We start from the raw sequence: 20,534 nt of genomic DNA on the forward strand, positions 1-20,534 counted from the left end.
ATAGTTAGAAGTTGGTGTATTATTAAGGTCTGGATTAGCAAACTTTGTGAAAAGAAAAGATGTCTGGTAGAGTATAATTACCATGATATACCATATTGTAGAAGTTGGTGTATTATTAAGGTTTGGATTAGCAGGCTTCCCTTTTGGATCTTTTAAATATTGGAAAGTACCCTTTTGGATCTTCTGAGACGAGAAGAGTGTTACGAATAGTTAGCATAATATATAGCCATGATAGTTAGAAGTTGAAGTGTATTATTATTGGATCGGCAAACTTTCCTTTCGGATTTTTATTTAAATATTCGAAACAGACATGTCCAAGTTTTCTGAGAGAGAAGATGTCTAGTAGAATGTATGTATAGTTGCCATGATAGTTGGAAGTTGGTGTATTATTAAGGTCTGGATTAGCAGGCTTTCCTTCTGGGTCTTCAACCGGACAAGTATTTGTCCAGATTTTCTGCGAAAAAAGTAGCGGCAGATATAAATAAATAAATGTAAATAAATTCGTCTCGTCTCTTTTAAAGGATTCTAAAATTTTCTGGATCACGGTTCATTTTCGAACGAATTGTAAAAAAAAAAGAAAAAAAAAAGAAAAACTTGGAAAATTAACCAATCGTCTATAATAACCGCGAACGAATCAATTGAAAATTTCGATTAAAAATTGTTTCACGGTAATGAATTTCGGTATCGGCCGTTATTAAGCGTTTCAATTTTAACGGAAAACAGTTGGATAAAAGTTAAAATGAAGTAATTGGCGTATTGTTGCCTCGATTTTTGCGAGATGATCACTCGCTAAATAATCGAGATCGGGCTGCACAACGGGCGCACAAAGGACGCGCACCAAGGCTAGCCTCTGCCGCCAAATACGGATGGAATTATCGACGAAATAACGAGTGATCCCGATTGCCGAGGCTGCGCAAAAAAGAGAGAGAGAGAGAGGGATAAATAAATAAAAAATAAAAGAGATCGAATATTATATCGGAGCATCGGTCGTTTAATACCGTACGGTTTTATTTATCTTTAACAAAATTACACAAAAAACGCTGTTACGATAAATCCACGTACCGTGTACATTTTCATTTGTCCGTAAATAATACGTGCTCGTTTCTCTCTCTCTCTCTGTGTGTGTGTATCACCCCGGCGGTACGTGATCAACGCCAATCCGACAGATTGAGCCGGAAAAATGATTTCAATTTTCCCTCTCTCTATCGGCTTGCAATTACCATCTCTAATATCAACTTTTTATTCTAACTTACTATTATTATTATTATTATTATTGTTATACAGTGAGCTTTAAATCTATTTAATATCTACTTCGTGTGATTAAATATAAATTTGGAATAGAATTTTCAATAGCACATCTTCTCTTAATTTATTTTTATTATAATAATTTAGAAAAACGAATTCCTTCTGGACTTGTCTGTCCAGATTCCAATTATCCTCCGATGTCGATTCGTAAAGTTTCACCGCGATGAAGAAGAAGAAAAAAGGAAAGGAAAAATCGACGACATCAATGACCTCGAGTAAAGGACGAGACTGCAATTCTTCGAGATGCATCGACGAATACCGCCGGTTAACCGTGAAAACGGATGCATGAAAGCGGAGAGGGATCGATGCATCGAATTGGCCGAGCCAATTTCCGGTCCACAGGTGGATGCCTCGCGAGCGCCACCTTTCATCGTGAAATACGCGCGCCGCCCACTATTTATGATAACGAATGCCTCGACGACACACCGTGTGGCGCCCTCTACTCGGTTGCTATCGAGTAGGAGGATCGAGCAGGCACAAAATTTGTCGCCGGCTGTTTTTTTTTTTTTTTCCCCTCCTCCCTCGCCATGAAAAACTGGGATGCTACATTTTCGTCGGCCGGGACGTTCGTTTCTCTCTCTCTCTCTCTCTCTCCATTCATCCCATCCCGCGTGAAGGATGGAGATTGTTTGCGCGCGAATTAAAATTCGATTCGCGCGTTTAACGAGCTGTCAGGGATAGGCGGGCTGATGGATACGCGCCTATATATATGTATTGGAAATTATAGCGTATCGAGATTGCCTGTACGAGATCGTGATATATTCGCGTATGCGTTTCTAGATAAGTTCTCCTCAACTCTTCTTAAATTTCTGTTCTCTAATCTTTTTGCTGTAATTAAAATTGCTGCGTTTGAATATTCGAAATATTCGGGTTTCTTCCCTTCAAATTCTTTTCTTTGTTTATAATTTTTTTGCTAATTAAAATTGTGACACATTTGTATATGCGTTTTTAGACGATATCTTTTGAGAAATTTTGTACGAGTGTATAAAATTTAAGTAATTTTTTTTGTCGATTGAAAGACGTGTCGTTTAGCAGTATCCAAAATATTGGCTACGAGATTGCGAAATATTTTGTACTTTTAGACGAGTTTAAATCTTCTTCTCTTAAAACTCTTCTCTCTAATTTGCCAATTGTTTAAGTGTCGTTTAAGTATCCATAATATTTGCTGCGAGATTGTGAAGTATATATGTTTTTTATTTTTAGACGAGTTTAAGAGCTTCTTCTCTTAAAATTCTTCTCTCTAATTTGCCAATTGTTTAAGTGTCGTTTAAGTATCCAAGGTATTGGCTACGAGATTGTAAAATATATGTATTTTTAGACGAGTTTAAGTCTTCTTCTAATTAAAATGTTCAAAATATAACGATTCTTATTATTTTTTGAATAATACAAGACTCTTTCTATCTACAAAGAGAAAAATAAGGAAAATTGGAAATAGGATATTCCTAAAATTCCTAAGTTTCTGACTTTTACATTTTTTTTACTTCCACTTATAAAACACGTCAATAACAATAAATGACAAAATCATTTTAACCCTATCTATTTAATTGATTTTGTACTTGCATATGTATAAAATTTCCAAACAGAATCAAACACAATGGTTAAATGCAATAAATAATATTTTCTAATAAAATACTTTATTCATGATCACATTCGTCTCCAAATAAACCTAACAGCCAATATATATATATTTTCAACTCATACATATAAAAACTCACGCAACAAATCAAAATGATGTTACTTGTTTCGTCACATCGGAGGATGTATCACACAACCTCGTTCTATTTTCCCTTTTCTATTTAATTCTCCTCCTGGTTGTATAAACCATCGTTCACAGAAAATGATCTTCACGCTCTTAAACATTCACGCGACCAGTTCGATGGTTGATCCCCTTCGAAACAAAAAGAATGATCAAAAACTCGTTCCACCACCGACTCGTTAATTCAACTCTCCGCAAATCTCTCTCCATTCCCTGTCACCCTGGAACGGGCTTAAAGTCGCGCGGAAACGCGCGGGACTCGGTGTGGAAAAGTCATCGCGGCGTATTAACCCCTTCTTATCAAAATGCAGGCCACGCTCGCTGGAACGCGGCCGCGTCGCAAAAATGGGTGAATGCTCGAAGCTGAGGCGACGAGAGAGAAAGAGAGAGAGAGAGAGAGACGCACGAATAAATATTTGCCGGATTAACATTTCCGGTGGCGCGGCTCCGTTCGAGCGCCCTCTCTACTGCTCCATCATGGCCGACAATCGCGCTCATTACGACTTTTTTAATCGCGTCCACGACCAGATTTCAGCTTTTCTCTTTGTTCCATGGGGCGGGGGGGGATGAGGGGAGAGGAGGTTGGAGAAATTACTCGATGGATCGATTGTTGGTTTCAAGAATGGGAGAATTTTAATGGGTTCTTGGTTGGTGGAAAGTTAGGTTAGGTTGTGAATATATAGTACAATTCGGGTGGGTGAAATTTAATAGTTGAAGTTAGGAATAAAGTAATAGCTACGAGTAAATTCGAGCATTTCGATAATCACTCGGTAAAAGTAATTTTATTTGCGTTAATTTTATTTGTTTTTCCAAAACTGTTTGGAGATTTATAAAATCTTACGATTTATTTAATTTTCAACATCTAATAAGAACAAAAGTGTAATTGTCAGACATCAGAATCCATAATACGTCCAATTTATTATATATTCTTTGCTACGAATAAATTCAAGCATTTCAATAATCACTCGTTAAAAGTAATTTATTATTTCGGTTGAGTACTTTTTCCCAAAATTGTTTGGAGATTTATTCAATTTCCAAGGTAATCATCTAATAAGAATAAAACTGTAATTATCAGAATCCATAATATACATCTAATTTAATATATTCTTTGCTACGAATAATTACAAGCATTTTAATAAGTAATTAAATATCACATGAGAATCCACGAATCCAATTTATATATTCTTTCTTAGAGGGCAAAACTGTAAAGATTGGTTCAAAAGTAACGCAACCCGTATTTTTCTCTTTATGAATCGAACCGAGCCGATAATTTACAAGTCGGATGTTTCCCTGATTTCGTCCTCGTCATCCGTGAATTTACATTTTTCCTCTGATCAGCGAATGAAAAAGAAGATGTAGAAGAAGAAGAAGAAGAAGAAGGGGTGAAACGTCTGTAACCGGCGTCGCGGTTGCAGTCGCAGCGTCGTCTGCAACCAGACGTCGCGTCGTTTCTATTGAATGTATAATTCAAATTTCGTGGTATGAATAATGTGCAATGATGCACCACCACCGTGGTGCTGGAAAGAGGATGGGAGGAGGGAGGGAGTAACGCAATAAATAATAGAGGGGCGGGGTCGTCCGTTTCTCAGTCACCCCTCAACAAGCATCTCGTCGTTAAAATATTCAGGGGTTGTAATGGCCTGGAACCCCATTCTCCCTGCCCGATCCACCTGTCGTTCCAATCGTTGTTTCGATCTTTCGCCGAGGTGTTCGTCGAGTGGTTCGAGCGATCGTTCGATTTATCTCGTCGTTTATTATCGTTTAAATTTACGTTTGTCTCCTTTACACAAAGGAGGATTTAGAAAATTAGGATTCGGTTCCTTTCCCCTTTTTTTTGTCTAAAAATGGAGGAGTTGGACCTAAAAAGAAAAAAAAAAAAAATAAGTTATTCTATTCTCGATGGAGTTTCTATCCGTGGAGAAAGGTATATACATCGGTGACCTGAAATGTAAATCGGAAAGCTTATCCTGCGAGCAAGGCAGAGGGATATTCGCGAAGATATATTAAATAAATGATGGATGTATCGTTCTCGACGAAACGTGGAGGTGAAGAAGAACGAGGAATGGAAATAGAAAATAGAAGAAAAAAATATTCAATCCGTTAAAATATTCGCGTGATAGAATTGTCGTCGTTTCGTGATTTCGAAGAAGGAAGAAAATTTCGACCCTTCGATGCTTGGCCTCTCCTCTCCTATTAGTCTCGCTCGATTTCGAAATTATTTTGGCGACAAGTTCGCCAGCCGACAGGAACATCGTTACGACAAGACAAGAAAATCCTGTTATAAATAGCTCGAGGAGGAATCGAACGGATGGAGGCGTGACGATCGATAACGTTTCGCAGTTGTTGTGTACATCACGTAGATAAAACGAGCCTTCGCTTCCACGATTCTGTCCCGGCAATTTATTCTCTTCCTCTCCTCCTCCTCCTCCTCCCCCCCCTCCCCTCTTTTTTTTTCTAAACTGCCTTTTCCCAAACTACCTCTCTAATAATAATAATAATTCAATAAACAGACTATATACGTGTAAAACGTCACATACACGCGTATGTTTAGATTCTTACATTGGTTCGACAAAATTAAAATTTATAAATATGGCTTTAATGCACATAATAATCCTTCCGTGCGTGATATAGACGGTAGGAGGAGATTTTAAAAAGACAGAAAGAGCAGCGATCCGAAACGAAGTTTTATCCGAGGCGCAAAGTTTATGACCGTTGTTGGTTCGTTCATCCGCAGCCACGATGTTTCCCCGAGGGGGAGATCGAGAAAGAGAGGCGTATGGGGTTGAAAGAGGGGTCTCTCGGCGGCTGACCAACTTTCGTCCGTGCAACGAAGACGAGGGCTTCTTAATCTCGGGAATGGACGAGGAATTTCGTGTTCTTGGGAGGGAAAAAAAAGAAAAAAAAGGAGAGAGAAAAGAAGGTACAGCGACGAATTTATCGTCGCGAAATCCCGTTCTGCGGTTGCGGAACTGGTGGAGCTGGTGGCCGGGCCTCGTGTGTCGAGACTATTTTTATACTTCCTCCGCGAGGAAAATGGAATTATGTATTTCGGTAGCTCGGTTGATCTTATCGAGAGGAGTGGGATCTCGATTTTAATCGTCGAATTATTTCCATATCTCCTCGCCCCACTCTCCCTCTCTCTCTCTCTCTCTCTCTCTCTCTCTCCACGTGTAAATATTTTACGTGAAACGAAAAAATTTGGGGGAAGGAACGATACTTTTTCGTCCAAAAATAAACGAACGGATTCTACGTGCGTTTCACACGTTTAACAATTTTCTTACTTCTCTATCACGAGCATCACGATGTCAACACTCGTCTCAACATCCAGAAATCGATTTATATCGTGTGATGCAATGAACAATCGTTGACGAAGAAAAATGCGAGTTGGAAGCCAATCGACGATTAAATATTCCAGAGATTCGAAAGGATTCGATCATCGCACGGCCACCTTTCGATGGATATTATCCAACTTTTTAATCTCCTCCACTGTTATTACTTTCTTGATCCTCCTCCTCCTCTTCGATCCCGTTAATTTATGGAACGTGTTTTCCTCGCTTAATTGCAATTTTCGTGTGTGTGTACGTGTTCCTCCTTTCAAAATTCGTAAATAAGAGAAAAGAAAGTAAACACAGAAGAGCAAGAAGAAGAAATAGAAGAGGAATCTTGTTATTAGATAATTTTATTATTCTCGTATAATTTAGCTTCTTCTTCTTCTTCTTTTATAGAGAATTTGGCAGAAAGAGAGAAATTCGAAGGAAGCTGAAGGGAACGGCGAAACTATTACGCTTTAATCCGATTGGAATCCGGTGGAAATCGTTCATCCCAAAGTGTTGTGACACTTTTGACGTTTCCGGGGTGGGGGGAGGAGGGAGGGAAGGGAAGGGAAGGGAGGAGAGATAGGTTTAGTTTCTGATGATAAATAGTTAGACGCGAAACGACATTAATCCAAAAGCCGGGGAGAGCCCGGTTGACAATGATAGAACTGCGATCTCGAGGCGGCCCCCTCCTCCTCCTCCTCCTATCGCAACCTAAGAGACGTAAGCTCTTAAAATATGGCACGATCATTAAACTATTTTCCGGCGGAATCGATTTACGATATAATAATGTATAGCGAACGTTTCGAGCCCCGTCAACCCTTGTTTCCTCCCCAACACCTTCCCACTTCCGGTCGGAATACAAGCGCCACGACGCTGTGCGAGAAGTGGGGGGAGCGTTTCTTTTTTTCTTTTTTTAAGTTTATCCTCGAGGAGTTGAAAAGTCGAAATTAATAATGTTTCAGGGGGGAGTAGAGGGGAAGGTGTTAGTGTTAAAAATATTTGGGATGGTTGCTTCTTACGTTTTTTAATTTTGTCCTCGAGTTAGAAAGAGTTGCATTGTTGAAATTAATGTTTAAGAAGAAAGATGTTAGTGTTAAAAATTTTTCGGATGGTTGCTTCTTACGTTTTTTAACTTTATCCTCGAGTTAGAAAGAGTTGCATTGTTGAAATTAATGTTTAGAGGAAGTGGAGAGGAAGGTGTTTTTAATTTTGTCCTCGAGTTAGAAAGAGTTGCATTGTTGAAATTAATGTTTAGAGGAAGGGGAGGGGAAGGTGTTAGTATTAAAAATTTTTGAGTTGGAAAGTCGCATTGTTGAAATTAATGTTTAAGAAGAAAGGTGTTAGTGTTGAAAATTTTTCGGATGGTTGCTTCTTACGTTTTTTAATTTTATCCTCGAGTTAGAAAGAGTTGGAAAGTCGCATTGTTCGAATTAATGTTTGATGGGTGAGGTATCTGCAGTGTAATTCTGAAATTATCTATTGTTATAATCGCAATTTTTATAGGATTTTGTCGGGCTCGATATTTTTTCAGGCACAAACGAAATTCAGTCAAATTGTTGATTGAATACAAATAAATTGTCGATAGAAGATTATTCTATTATGTGAAAGTGAATGAAATATATATAAATTTTTAAATCCTTTCGTTCTCGAGGATTTGAGAATATAGAATTGAATATATAACACGAAGCAATTATAAAATCTTGAAAATTTTCAGATGATACTCTGGTTATTTCTTACGTTTTTTAATTTTATCCTGGAGATAGAAAGAGTTGAATTGTTGGAATTAATGTTTAGAGGGAGGGGAAGGTGTTAGTGTTAAAAATTTTCGGTTGGTAACTCTGGTTGCTTCTTACGTTGAGTTTTCTTTTTTTTTTCTTTTTTGCTAGTTGGAAAAAACTGGGTCACGTAGCCTATTACAATATTTCACGTGGAAACATCTCTGTTTTACTCGGGATTGATATAAATTTCGAGGCTGGAATGGAATCTCCCCTGTTTTCTTTCTTTCTTTTTTCTCTTTTCGTTGAATCTTCTTTTATGCAAACGATTAATATCGTCTGTTTTTTCCACGTTACAAATTGTGTTTCGTGATACACATTTGAAAAAAATAACTATAATTGCTCGACGAACGATAATGTAAACGTTATTTAATAAAATTGAAACTTATAAACGCAGTAACGTGTTCCAGAAAACATCGTCGCGTTCAAAATCCAACAGTCGAGAGAGCCCTCCGTGTCGATGATCAAGAAAAGAAAAAAAAAAAGAAAAGAAAAGATGCACGCGTCACTTGCCACGAATCGTTTAATCATACATCACGCGTGCAATAACTCTCGATATTAAATTCCTCGGCGGTTTCTGACTGCTGAAAAGGAAGAAAAGAAGGGGTTCGTGGTGACACGAGGAGGAGGGAGGGGTCTCCCCGTTCTTCTTTTGCACGGGTGGCCACCCTCGGTCGCCCTTGCTGACGCGACGATGATCGGCGGAACGGAATCAAAGCTGAAAGCACGATTGGAGCGCGGCCAGCTGGCCGTATAATTGAGCATCGCCCTCCCTCCCCCTCTCTTGCTTCTCCACTGTCTCGTATCGTGCGCGACACGCGCATAAATCGGGACAATTAGTTGGTTGCACGTCGCGCCGCATTTACGCACTTTATGCGCCTCGAATTTGGAAATTTCAACGCGAGTCTTCTCTTCCTTCTCTCTCTCTCTCTCTCTCGCTTCGATTCTCTTTTTTCTCTTCTTGATCGCGATTTCGCAATATACTCGTAAATATATCGCGATATTTTGCTCTTCTATTTTCTGAGAACATTCGTAATTATACTCTAGGGACTTTGGCTACTCGATCGGTAACGGATTCTTAGATGCGAGTTGAAAATGTTTTATCGACCGATGAAGGTAATCGAAATAATTTGAGGTTAACTCGTCGTGGTAATACGCTGGCGTGTATAATAGTGAATAGGATGAGTTTGAGGGGATGATAGGGAAAGAAAGAACGCGTCTCGAGCAAACATATAATAATAATAATAATAATAATAATAATAATAATAAGTTATTTGAGAACGGTTCAAATGGTGACGCGAATTAGGAGCGGGGCCAAAATGCCGATAATTGTTATGTTGACCCGCAAATTGAATCGATTTAATTGGCCTCCAATTTAACGACCAATGCCCAAAGTATTTCAGCCCATCGTTTTAAAAACGATTTTTCTTTTTTCTTCTTTTTTTTTTTTTTTTTTTTTTTTGCGCGCACGTTTGTTATTTTCGATTTTTTTTTTCCCCCCTCCCTCCCTTCCAACTATTAATTCGCGAGCAACGCGACGTATCATGACAATTAATTTGTATAGGAACGAATCTCGCGTTTCAATTTTGCGTTTCGTGCAATCCGTACCGGTTTTAACGAGATAAAAGTGTGTAATACAATTGCACACGCGTACGTATATATATATATATATATTTTTGTTTAATCAAAAATAAAAATGTCCCGTAATGCATCGAGATTACACGGATTGTTGTCGAGAAAAAATTAGAAATAATAATTTTCAAATAATAATTCTCACAATTAAAATAATACTCGAATAAAAATATATTTTCATCCGAACGCACGTTTTTATCGAAAGGCTATTTAATTCGTCTTGCTCCTACACTTTTCAACCCCGCTAATTAAACGTTAAAGCACGCGGTATGTTTATAAAGTATATATATATATATACTCGAATAAAAAAATATTTTCATCCTCTCGATTCGAACGCACGTTTTTATCGAGACACTATTTAATTCGTCTTGCTCCTACACTTTTCAACCCCAGTAATTAAAGCACGCGATATGTTTATAAACAGTATATATACATATATATATATTCTCGTGCGAAATGCCATTAAAGAAGGATTAAAGAAAAATGCGGAGAGCGGCTTTTACCGAGTGCGTTGGGCCGAGATGTTTCCAACATTAGTGTCGTCCATCGCTCAGACACGTGTACGTAAATCACAGCAATTAGTCAAACGCTTGCGGTCTTGTTGCTTCCATCACTATATGCTATATTTATCGCGGTCGAACATTTCGTGTTTCACGGTACGTTGCATAACCGTACAAACTTTGAACGTTGCAAAATACGAAGTTAGAAAGATTATTTTCTGCTTTCAACCGTCCCTACGTATTTATCTCCTTCCTTTCAATTCTCCTAAATAAATCGCCAATGTTCGAATGTTTACCTGTTGCCTGGTGTTGTGCGTGTATATATCCAAAGTGTATATACAGGGATTGGAATAGGCAAGCAACACTTTTACCATCCCCCAATTGCTAAAAAAAAAAAAAAAAGGAATCCAAATATTTGGATATTCGATTTGAAAAACAAACACTTTTCTTTCTGTTTGTCGGCTCCAGTTCAAATTCTCCTAATTTTCTTTCGTCGAATCCAAATTTTTGGATCATGTACATTTCTCCATTCCTTAACCTCTTAACCCGCATACGTGTGTCATTTCGTGTTTTAAAATCTCGACTAAGAGGTTAATCTCCCCCTCTCACCACCCCAAATCCAAATTTTCATCTCCTCCCCTTTAACACGCCACGTTATCCATTTGGGTGACGTCTTCTTGTTCAACCCTTTGCAAATTCAAGAGTCCCTAGAATACTAATGCAAATATACGTATAATAATAAAATGGATATATACGACTATACGTGCAAAGGGTTGAAGCGGAATTTTAAAAGAAATTTAACGGGATAAGCACCGAAATATAAAATATACATTTGAATCGCAGTGGTGAACAATAAATAAGATCGCGTAGCAACCACGGAATAGTAAAGCTGCTAGCAGCGTTTCAATAATAAAATTATATATAAAATTTCAGATGAACTTTATACTGTACAACACAGAGAAAAAAGGGAGGACAAGTATTCTCGATCCGCCACTCTTCGTCTCTCTACAATTTCAAGTCTAAAATTACACCGTGTGTGGTGACGTATCGTTTAATTAGAGGTTCATATTCAGAACACTTAATAGAAGTATAAATAAAGACACTGTATATACACAACCTCGACTAAATTTTAAAACGTGCGAAATAAAAGTGTCAAAACCAATCCTTCTTCCCTGGCTTCAACGTTGTTGAGAAGTTCCACGTTGTCTCACGCTGTGATAAAATATATATATATATATCGGCCAAAGTATAATGCGACTGTGACGTTAAGTGACCTGTCGCTGTAAATGCGGTAGACGATGAAACTGTTATTTGACGAGCTTGTATCAACGTGAACCGGCGGCGGTGGTCCCTCTCTGTCGCCCTCCCACGCCCCCACTGGGAATCAGACGAGTTTGCTCAGTACACGCCGGATGCGCGTGCTACGATGTTGATCGTTTGCCAGACTACTAGAAATTATCATCCCTCGGATATATACCCCCTCCCCCCCCGTTGCATAAACGATAGCTACGTGCGTTTACCGATGTTACACGCCGGTGAAAATAGCTTTGGACCGGCCCGCGGTTGTTTGCTCCTCTTATTTGAACACGCAACCTCCCCCTCCTTTTTTCCATCACATTTGTTCCTCCCTCTGTGCGCGTTTAAACCTCGTTTCCTTACGTTTTACCGGATTCTTTTCTTTCGCCGGATCGAGGCTGCTTCTAACCTTTTTTATCATTCATCTCATCCAGTTTCGAAGGGAAACCAGTTCCCTTGGCGGTTAATAAACATGGATTGACCAGGGATTGACGAGGGTGATGCCGTTCAAAATTTCCGTCGCACGCAGAAGGGTGGCAATTTTGCCCTCGTTACCGTTCGATTCGCATAGATACATAGATACGGATAGAGCGTCTCGAAGGAGGCTCCGCTACTTTCGTGTGAGACACGCAGACACACAGAGGAGACTCAGGTACCTCGCGGTGGAAGTTGAACCGAAAGCAGCCGGGGGGAATTGCCCCCTAATTTCAGAACCAGAGCTTATACCGCAAAGCTCTTCTAACGACTGCGCCTCACGCCACGTGATTACTACGGGAGCTTTTGGGGGGAGATGTCGACGGTCTCTCTCTTATCGATTCCCTTATTCGATCCTTGGACGAAATCTTTGGATCGCGTTTGCGTGCCCCGGCTGAAATCCGCTCTTTTTCTTTTCGTGGCAATCCGTACGAAAGTACACGTCCAGGATCGTAGACGATCTCCTTAAACTAGGAACTGCGTGTATACGATTTTTGTGCAGTTCGCTATCTTTCACGAGAGGAACGTAGAAAGATATTATTATTTTTAAGATCCTGAATAATTTCTGTTACATAAAAATTAAAATCTCGAATTCTTTAATATATGCTCTTTCCTTTAAACTAGGAACTGCGTGTATACGATTTTTGTGCAGTTCGCTATCTTTCACGAGAGGAACGTAGAAAGATATTATTATTTTTAAGATCCTGAATAATTTCTGTTACATAAAAATTAAAATCTCGAATTCTTTAACATATGCTCTTTCCTTTAAACTAGGAACTGCGTGTATACGATTTTTGTGCAGTTCGCTATCTTTCACGAGAGGAACATAGAAAGATATTATTATTTTTAAGATCCTGAATAATTTTCGTTTCATAAATTAAAATTTAGAATTCTTATAGAGACTGGAATTCTTTATTATATATATATATATATTCTTGTCATAAAGATGGACACTAGATTCCAAATATAGCGGAGTCTAGAATCTTGGAAACTTGAACCCCTTCAATCGCTTATTATCTTCGATACGAAATTGGCAGATCGGAAATATATATTTGGCCGGTGAACGACCAACGGTGGTGATAACTTTCGCAATTACGCGGACACGCGCGTGCCACGGGATCTTGAAATCTATCCAAGCCTATTAATGCTGAAACGGGTGGAGATAAGGGCGGTTTCGTTTCGATCGATGGCGCGGCTCGACCGGGTTTGTTTCGTTGCATCGGCGATGAATAAATACGCGGTGGGTCGAGAAAAGTAGTGCGGGCATAATTGATTTATAAATTTTGCAATTTCAGTCGAGATAATTGTGTGTGTAAGCTGGACATACTTACAGATTGTATTATTAATTGTTTCGAAGGTGTTTCAATTTTGCGTGACTGTGCTGTAATAACAAGTGAAAAGATGTCACGATTTTGAAAAGTGTGCGTGTCAATTTAAAAATCGTATATCTGTATGACAATGCAATCCAAGCGTATTTGCATTCTCTACTAAAATTCAAGATTTTCTTCAGATCGCTGCTCTATATTTCTCAGTTAAAAAAATGAGGCTTACGTTTCATATTCCTGGAACAAGAAGCAAGTACGAAATATGTTTCGGTGTGCTTGATAATTATGGTTCACAGGTTCGAACACGGTAGGATAACCTGTAATTCCATTATTGCAACATTGCAACGACGATATATAACGAAAATCATCTCGCCTTTCGAACCGGCGATTAACCGCGGCTCAGACTCGATGCCGTTGCGACGATAACGATGCGATCTCTTTCTTTCTTTATGATTAATCCGCTTGATCAACAGCCCCGTTCTTCCTTTGTCAGCCGGAGGAATCGCCGATTCCTCCTCGTGACCGAGCCTTATTTCCTCCCCTCTGCTCCTCACCGTGTTTCGCCGTGTGTTTTTGCATCCATTTAGATGGCAATCGCGGCAGAGACATTTTATTGCGACCGATCACGAAGTTCGTACGAAGCCGTGTGTCCTCGCACGCAACCGCGTATTAACGACTTCCTTCTACGACTCGAACAACAGGATACTCGTGTCTCTTCGTTGTGATTCTTTCAATTTTTTTGTTGTTAACAGGATATTTGGATCAAATTTTTGCCAACGGAAAAAATGAGGAGGTTGCGAAGTTTGTCTTTCGTTTCGTAGTGATGGGATCGAGCAATGGAGTCTCTCTCTAAATTGCGAAATTGTTTATTTTGTATATTCGAAGAACTTTTTAGAAAAATAAAAAATGGAGATTAAATAGATTTTTAAAAGCTAGCTAGATGGGATCGAGTATTTGTAATATCGTTTGTTTTGAAAAATAGAAGAAAATGGAGGTTAAGTAGATTTGTTCCAATTTTTAAATTTCATAATGCTAGTGATGGGATCGAGCAACGGAGCGTCTAAATTGCGAATGTTTATTATGTATATTCGAAACTTTTTGCGAATTCTATGATGCTAGTGATGGGATCGAGTATCGAGTACTATCATTTGTTGCGATTTCTTTATATATTTGGAAATTTTTGCGAATAGAAAAAAAATGGAAAATAAGTAGATTTGTTTCGATTTTTAAGCGCTAGTGATGGGATCGAATATTTGTATCATCACTTGTTGCGAATGTTCATTCTGTATACTTGAAAATTTTTGCAAATAGAAGGAAATGGAGGTTAAGTAGATTTGTTCCGATTTTTGAATTCCATAATGCTAGTTTATATATTTTGCGAATAGAAAATGGAGGTTTAGTAGATTTCGATTTTTAAGTGATGGGATCGATCATTACTTGTTGCGAATGTTTGTATACTTGAAACTTTTTGCGAATAGAAAATGATGATTAAATATATTTGTTTCGATTTTTAAATGTGGTAGTGATGGGATCGACCATTACTTGTTGCGAATGTTTGTATACTTGAAACTTTTTGCGAATAGAAAATGAAGATTAAATATATTTGTTTCGATTTTTAAATGTGGTAGTGATGGGATCGAGTGTTTGTACGATTACTTGTTGCGAATGTTTGTATACTTGAAACTTTTTGCGAATAGAAAGAAATGTTAATTGTATAATGATCCCAGTGACGGGATCAAGCAAAAATTGTACTTACTTACCGTGTTTCTTAACTTTTATTTTAATAATTTCTTGGAACGTGGAAACATTCTTTCGACAATTTAAAAAATTTTTTCACATTATTCGAATACACTTGCAGCGATTAATTTTGTATTTAATTTTTAAACGTTTTCCAAGTAATAATTTAATGTTTATTGGCAGAATCTTATAGGTAATGAAGGAAATTAAAATGTTTACGAGCCAATACTGAGAATACGTACAAGTACCGAGAATCGTATATTGATCCTATTAATATCTTTTCACAGATAATAGCTGTGACAAGGTCAAGAATAATAATTGAAAAGCTTATTTCAGAATCATCTTAAATCCTGTTAAATGCAAATTCCACGGGGAAGGATAACTCTTCTCGTTACACGTGTGTGTACACGTTGTTGTTATTATTTCGAATTAGTAAACGCTTTATTAGGATTAAAAAGGAAATCGTAATTAATTATCGATAAAATAAAATATTTGCCTTTATTAATAACGATAATTTTAACGATGCGTTGCAAATGGAAATTCCAAACTAATCGTCGTCGTGTGCGTCAATCATATGCGTGTAAATACCTAAACGGAAAATAATGATTATTACCGGTTATCCAACCGTACGCAACTATCCGCCCATCCTTTCATACACCCCTTGAATGCGTAATCATTCAAGCGCGTGTGATCTCACGTCTGGTGATCATCCCGGATCCTGATAGATGATTAAATTTAAATTTGTCTTGGCCGTGCAAACCTCGATCTATCATCCACGACGAGTAATGAAAAATGAGTTTGTCATCCGAGATAACTGATATTTAGGCTCTCTGTTCCCTCAGATTCCAGATCCACCGTTATATCCTGTGCCTCGATTTATTCTCCCTCTTCTCTCCCTTCCCTTACTTAGGGATTCGAGTCGCTTTTCCAATCGGATCAGAGCGTCAGATCGAAAGTGTATATCTCGTAATATTTGTATTTTTTTTTTTTTTAAGCAAGAGAGATAACACAGATGGATTAAAAGTGAAATCGTAGGAACGCGAATTAAAAATTGCTCGAATAGTCGATGAATTCATATTTCGTTGGTTAATAACAATTTTGATAAAAAAAAAAAGAAAAAAAAAGAACTCTCGGTTAGAAATAAATTATTGAATTTTAATCAAAACGAAGAAAAGTTTAAAAGTTTCGTATCTTTTTTATTTTTGTGTTTATTTTAATTGAAACAAACAACACTCTAAATTTCTAAACGTCAATAACACAATTGATAGCGTTGTAAATGTTAAATATCTCCAGGCATAATACGTTCCATTGTGAAAGCTAGCAACGAACGATAGTAGAATTATCTCCACGAGTGATTGTACAGAGAACAGATCCATCATTTCACCAGCCAGTGAAGTAGAAATATCACTTTTGCGTCTGTTTAGAATTATCTATAAAAAAAAAAAATTAATATGAATGAAAGTGGCGGTCGTAATAATTTACACCGCATTTTTCCCTTCCATCGAGCAAATAAATTTCTCAAACGAAATCACTCGTAACGAGCTGTTACGAGAACAGGAACGAACGATGATAAAACTATAATCTCTCGATAGATTAAGATAACGAAATACGGATTCGAAATGAAAAATTTTACCGTGCTCGATGATGACTGCATATCCATTTTATTATTTCTTCGTATTGTACGCCGATTCCAGTATCTTATCTCGAGGGAAGATAAAGCGGGAACAATGTTGCCCTCCAATGAACGTCGACAACTGTCCGCAACAGGCGAAATAAAGAGGATTATTAATTTATATATGCGAATGTTTTCCTCTAACGTTTGAAACTTTCGTTTTTTAGACTCGAAACGAACGTCTCTTCGCTTTAAAATTTTCGTGCACACTTTTTCCATTTGTTTTTAAATAAAAGTAATTGCGATCTTAATCTCTTCTTCGGTATTATTTATTATTATTATTATCATCGACAGCGTTCATTTTCAAGGCCACTTTTTCCACCACGTTCCATCGAACGAAAAGGGATAAAATCCGATGATTTTGGAAGAGTATATATATATATATGTATGGGGTGGAGAAAAATTGTTACGAAATTATTTCAACACGATTCGATACATTTTTGGATGTGGAGCGGCAAATGCGATAAGATAACGAGGCCGTGCATTCGTTCTTATCGAAGATGTCTCTGCGGGTCATAGAGACGAGATAAAGAGACGCCTTTTTCTCCCAGAACCTATCAATTTTGTCTCCTTGGCCGATTTTTGCTTCGTTGGTGATCGAAATGATCGAGTGATGAAAATTCAGGTAGTTCTGGAATTTTTATTGCCAATATCAGATTAGAGTGAATATTTTCTTAGCGTTGAAATGTCGTTGGAAGAACTTTCTGTGAAAATTAAGAAAATCGGTGGTAACGATTCGTTCGAAGAGGGGAGAAGACTTATCCCTGAACACGTGATAAGCCGAGATTCCTGGAAAGACACGGCCGATTCTTCGACTCTTTCCAGGAAGGAATATACGGTCGTGGGCTCGTCATCGCGTTAAGCTCTGTGAGACCGATTGGTGTGTAAAAGAAAAAAATGGCTTCAAACCGTTTTCTTCATTTTCTCGATGAGAAAATTTGTAACGAAACGTTTCCACGTTTACGTAGCGCAAAGATCCAAGTTTCATTCGCGTGTTATAAATATTTGAATAAATTGTACATGTAATAAATTTTTTTTCAAGGATTAACACGAGAATAAAATCTGGTGGCATATTACGAGCCGATAAAAAGACGAAGGAGAAGGTCGTCAGACGCGTCGAACGAAAGAATTTGGCCACCGTGTTTCGATACGTTGAAATAGACAAGGCGAAAATACTCGGTCGAGGCAGTCAGTCGGTCGGTCGGTCGGTCGGTCGGTCGGTTCTTTTGATTCCTTGTGATTGAAATTCTGAGTGCCGCGACCTGCATGTCGATCGAACGAACGACATTTTTGGCACGCGTACTATTTTCATATTTAAGATCGATTAATCATCCGCTTCTTCAAACTTGTTATATTTATTTATGTTTCAAGATATAATTTAATTCGTTTGTCGTGATCCGATCGAAACTTTGGAACGAGTTGAGAGAATGGCTGTTTAATTGATTACTGATCGAATCATTCCAATATCTTTCTTTCTCTGTCGCAATGGAGAATTATCAAATTATGTCAAAAAATGTAATCCTTCTTCTCTACTTGATTAATTAACTCTTCCTCTCTGATTCCTCTCTCCACGAGAGAAGTCGAAAAATCATTACGATATGATCGAAACTCTGTTCGTACGTGTAACAATGCGACTCGTATCTTGCACATTTGTGTGAATTGGTTGAATATCGATCGATCACGCGACAGTATTGGGAACGTAAAAGAAGTCGAGGAATCTCGACTCTTTGTTCATATATGTAAGAAAAAAAGAAAAGATTTGGAGGAATCGTTATGACCCGATCGAAATTCTTCACTTCCATGTTCTAAGAAGTGCATATTTACTTAATTCCTTTAACTTAACCAATGCAACGATATTATGGTGGTTTATGCCTCATCATTAATCACGATATTTTGATTTTCGAAAATTATCCTCCCCCACGAAACCACCCTTTCTTCACACGTGTAAGAACGCATTCTCACATTCTTAATCGTTCCACGACCCTTTCCCCTCCAAGGGAAACGAACAATGGAGAGAGAACTCGAAGAATCTCCCTCCCCCAGACGTGTATCCGAGACGTAAAAATATTTCTTGATAACATTGTGTCGTCTTTGAAATTTCTCGCTCGATTGCGGGACGAGCGGGGAATACCATTACCGGCGAATAAAGAAGCTGAGGGAGGGGAAGGAGCTAGACAGCGTTGTAACAGCGTTCGAGGGGGGAGGGGTGCCTTCCTCTCGTCGAGGCCTCCCCCCCGGGAACTCTAACGATGTTGCGCCGCGAGAAAGAAATTCGAGCGGCCCCCCCCTCTCCGTCTACCTGATCTACACGCGGAATACCGCGCGGCTCAAATATGCTTTTAAGAACGCAGATGCTGTTGCTGCATAGCGGGGATACTCTTAATGCCTTTGTAAACTCGCCTCGTTCACGCGCCCCTATTCCTTCTTTCTGTTTCTCCAATTTTCTTTCTTTTCACTCTACATCGTTCAGCGTCGTCGTAAGAGGATTGATTCGGTGAGAGAGAGAGAGAGAGAGAGGTCGTAATAATTCTTTCTCTTGGTAATGCACATGGATATTAATGAATGGAGTAGATTAGATTATTAGGTGATACGATGTTTATCGGGAAAAAATTAAAATATATCGATGCTATATTTCCAGAGAAAGAATATCGTACGATACAGCATCTTGTGCAGAGCGACTATAATGGTAGCGAAAGGGTTAATTAAAGGTTTAAAGCATGATTCTGTTCGAAGAATACACAGTACAGTTTGATTTTGGTTATCAAGGAAATGAGCGTGGAGGCGATAATGATAAGGATAAAAGTTCGTCGAATCTTTCTTTCGATTTAATCTTGAGGGAAAAGATAGAGAGACTCGATCATATCCCCCCTTCTGTTTTCCCTCCTTCCTTCCTTCCTTCCCCCGGCAATCCCTTCGCGAGCAATCGAGGACAAAGGGAAGAGGATAATTCGATAAAGATGAAAACGTTATTATGAAAAGTGGCGAGTACGCGCCGGCGAGTGTGTGGAGGATGGGGAGAGGAGAACAGTTACGACACGGTTGACAACGTGGCGAGGTAATCGAATAACCGGTGCACCGTAACACCCTTGTCCCCGTGTGCAACCGTGCCCCACCTGTCTACGTGCCAGACCTTCTCTCTCTCTCTCTCTCTCTCTCTCTCTAGTTCCGTGCCAATTCCTCCAACCACGTCTTTTCTACTCTTCGAAGTATGGTTTACGATTCATATTTGTATGAATGTGGTTTACGAGCGTTATTGTTTCTCTTTTTTTCCCAGAAGCGAGTCTCGTTGAGATTGCTACTCTCGTCGAGCAATTTCGAGAGGAAATCGAAAGATTCCGTGATTGTCCAACCGGATTATTTCCGTGATTTTCGAGCCAATTAAAATTTACAGTTGTTCGATTTTAATTTGTTCGACTCCCCTTCTTCGAAAAAGCTGCACGAAGGGACGAATTCTCGATTTCGAGTTTAGAAAAAAAAAAAATTTTTTTTTCCATATCGCGTTTCCTTCAAAGCTGGAAATGAAAATCCGGGGAGAGGTGTGGCGCCTCTCTTCCCCTTGTTGTCGAGCCTGTCAATTCCTCCTCTTCATTGTGGTTCACCAATGTGGTTCTGCATATAATTCGATTTACGTCCGAAGGAAATTTATACGCGTTTTCGTTTCCCTCCGCCGGATGATGATGGACGAGCGCACGACTTTTATCGATGTTTGATCGCTGATAAGTCCGCGTCCCTGGAAAATTCCGCT

General features: G+C 38.6%; 1 protein-coding gene and 1 long non-coding RNA gene across 41 annotated transcripts in view; one reads left to right on the plus strand and one right to left on the minus strand.

Moving 5' to 3' along the window:
• Positions 1-20,534, plus strand: part of LOC100869770 (CUGBP Elav-like family member 1-A) — a 479,952-nt gene that overhangs the window by 181,738 nt on the left and 277,680 nt on the right. The window lies entirely within an intron of this gene.
• Positions 16,293-20,534, minus strand: part of LOC147656828 (uncharacterized) — a 143,896-nt gene continuing 139,654 nt past the window's right edge. Inside the window, exons 3-4 of the long non-coding RNA XR_015293720.1 lie at positions 16,751-16,871; positions 16,293-16,547 (exon numbers count right to left, since the gene is read on the minus strand). This is a non-coding gene — a long non-coding RNA (uncharacterized LOC147656828). The remainder of the gene's footprint in view (positions 16,548-16,750; positions 16,872-20,534) is intronic.

This window comes from Apis florea, unplaced genomic scaffold, assembly GCF_048593485.1.
Source record: "Apis florea isolate Af1SG1 unplaced genomic scaffold, ASM4859348v1 contig_3496_pilon, whole genome shotgun sequence".
NCBI lineage: Eukaryota > Metazoa > Arthropoda > Insecta > Hymenoptera > Apidae > Apis > Apis florea.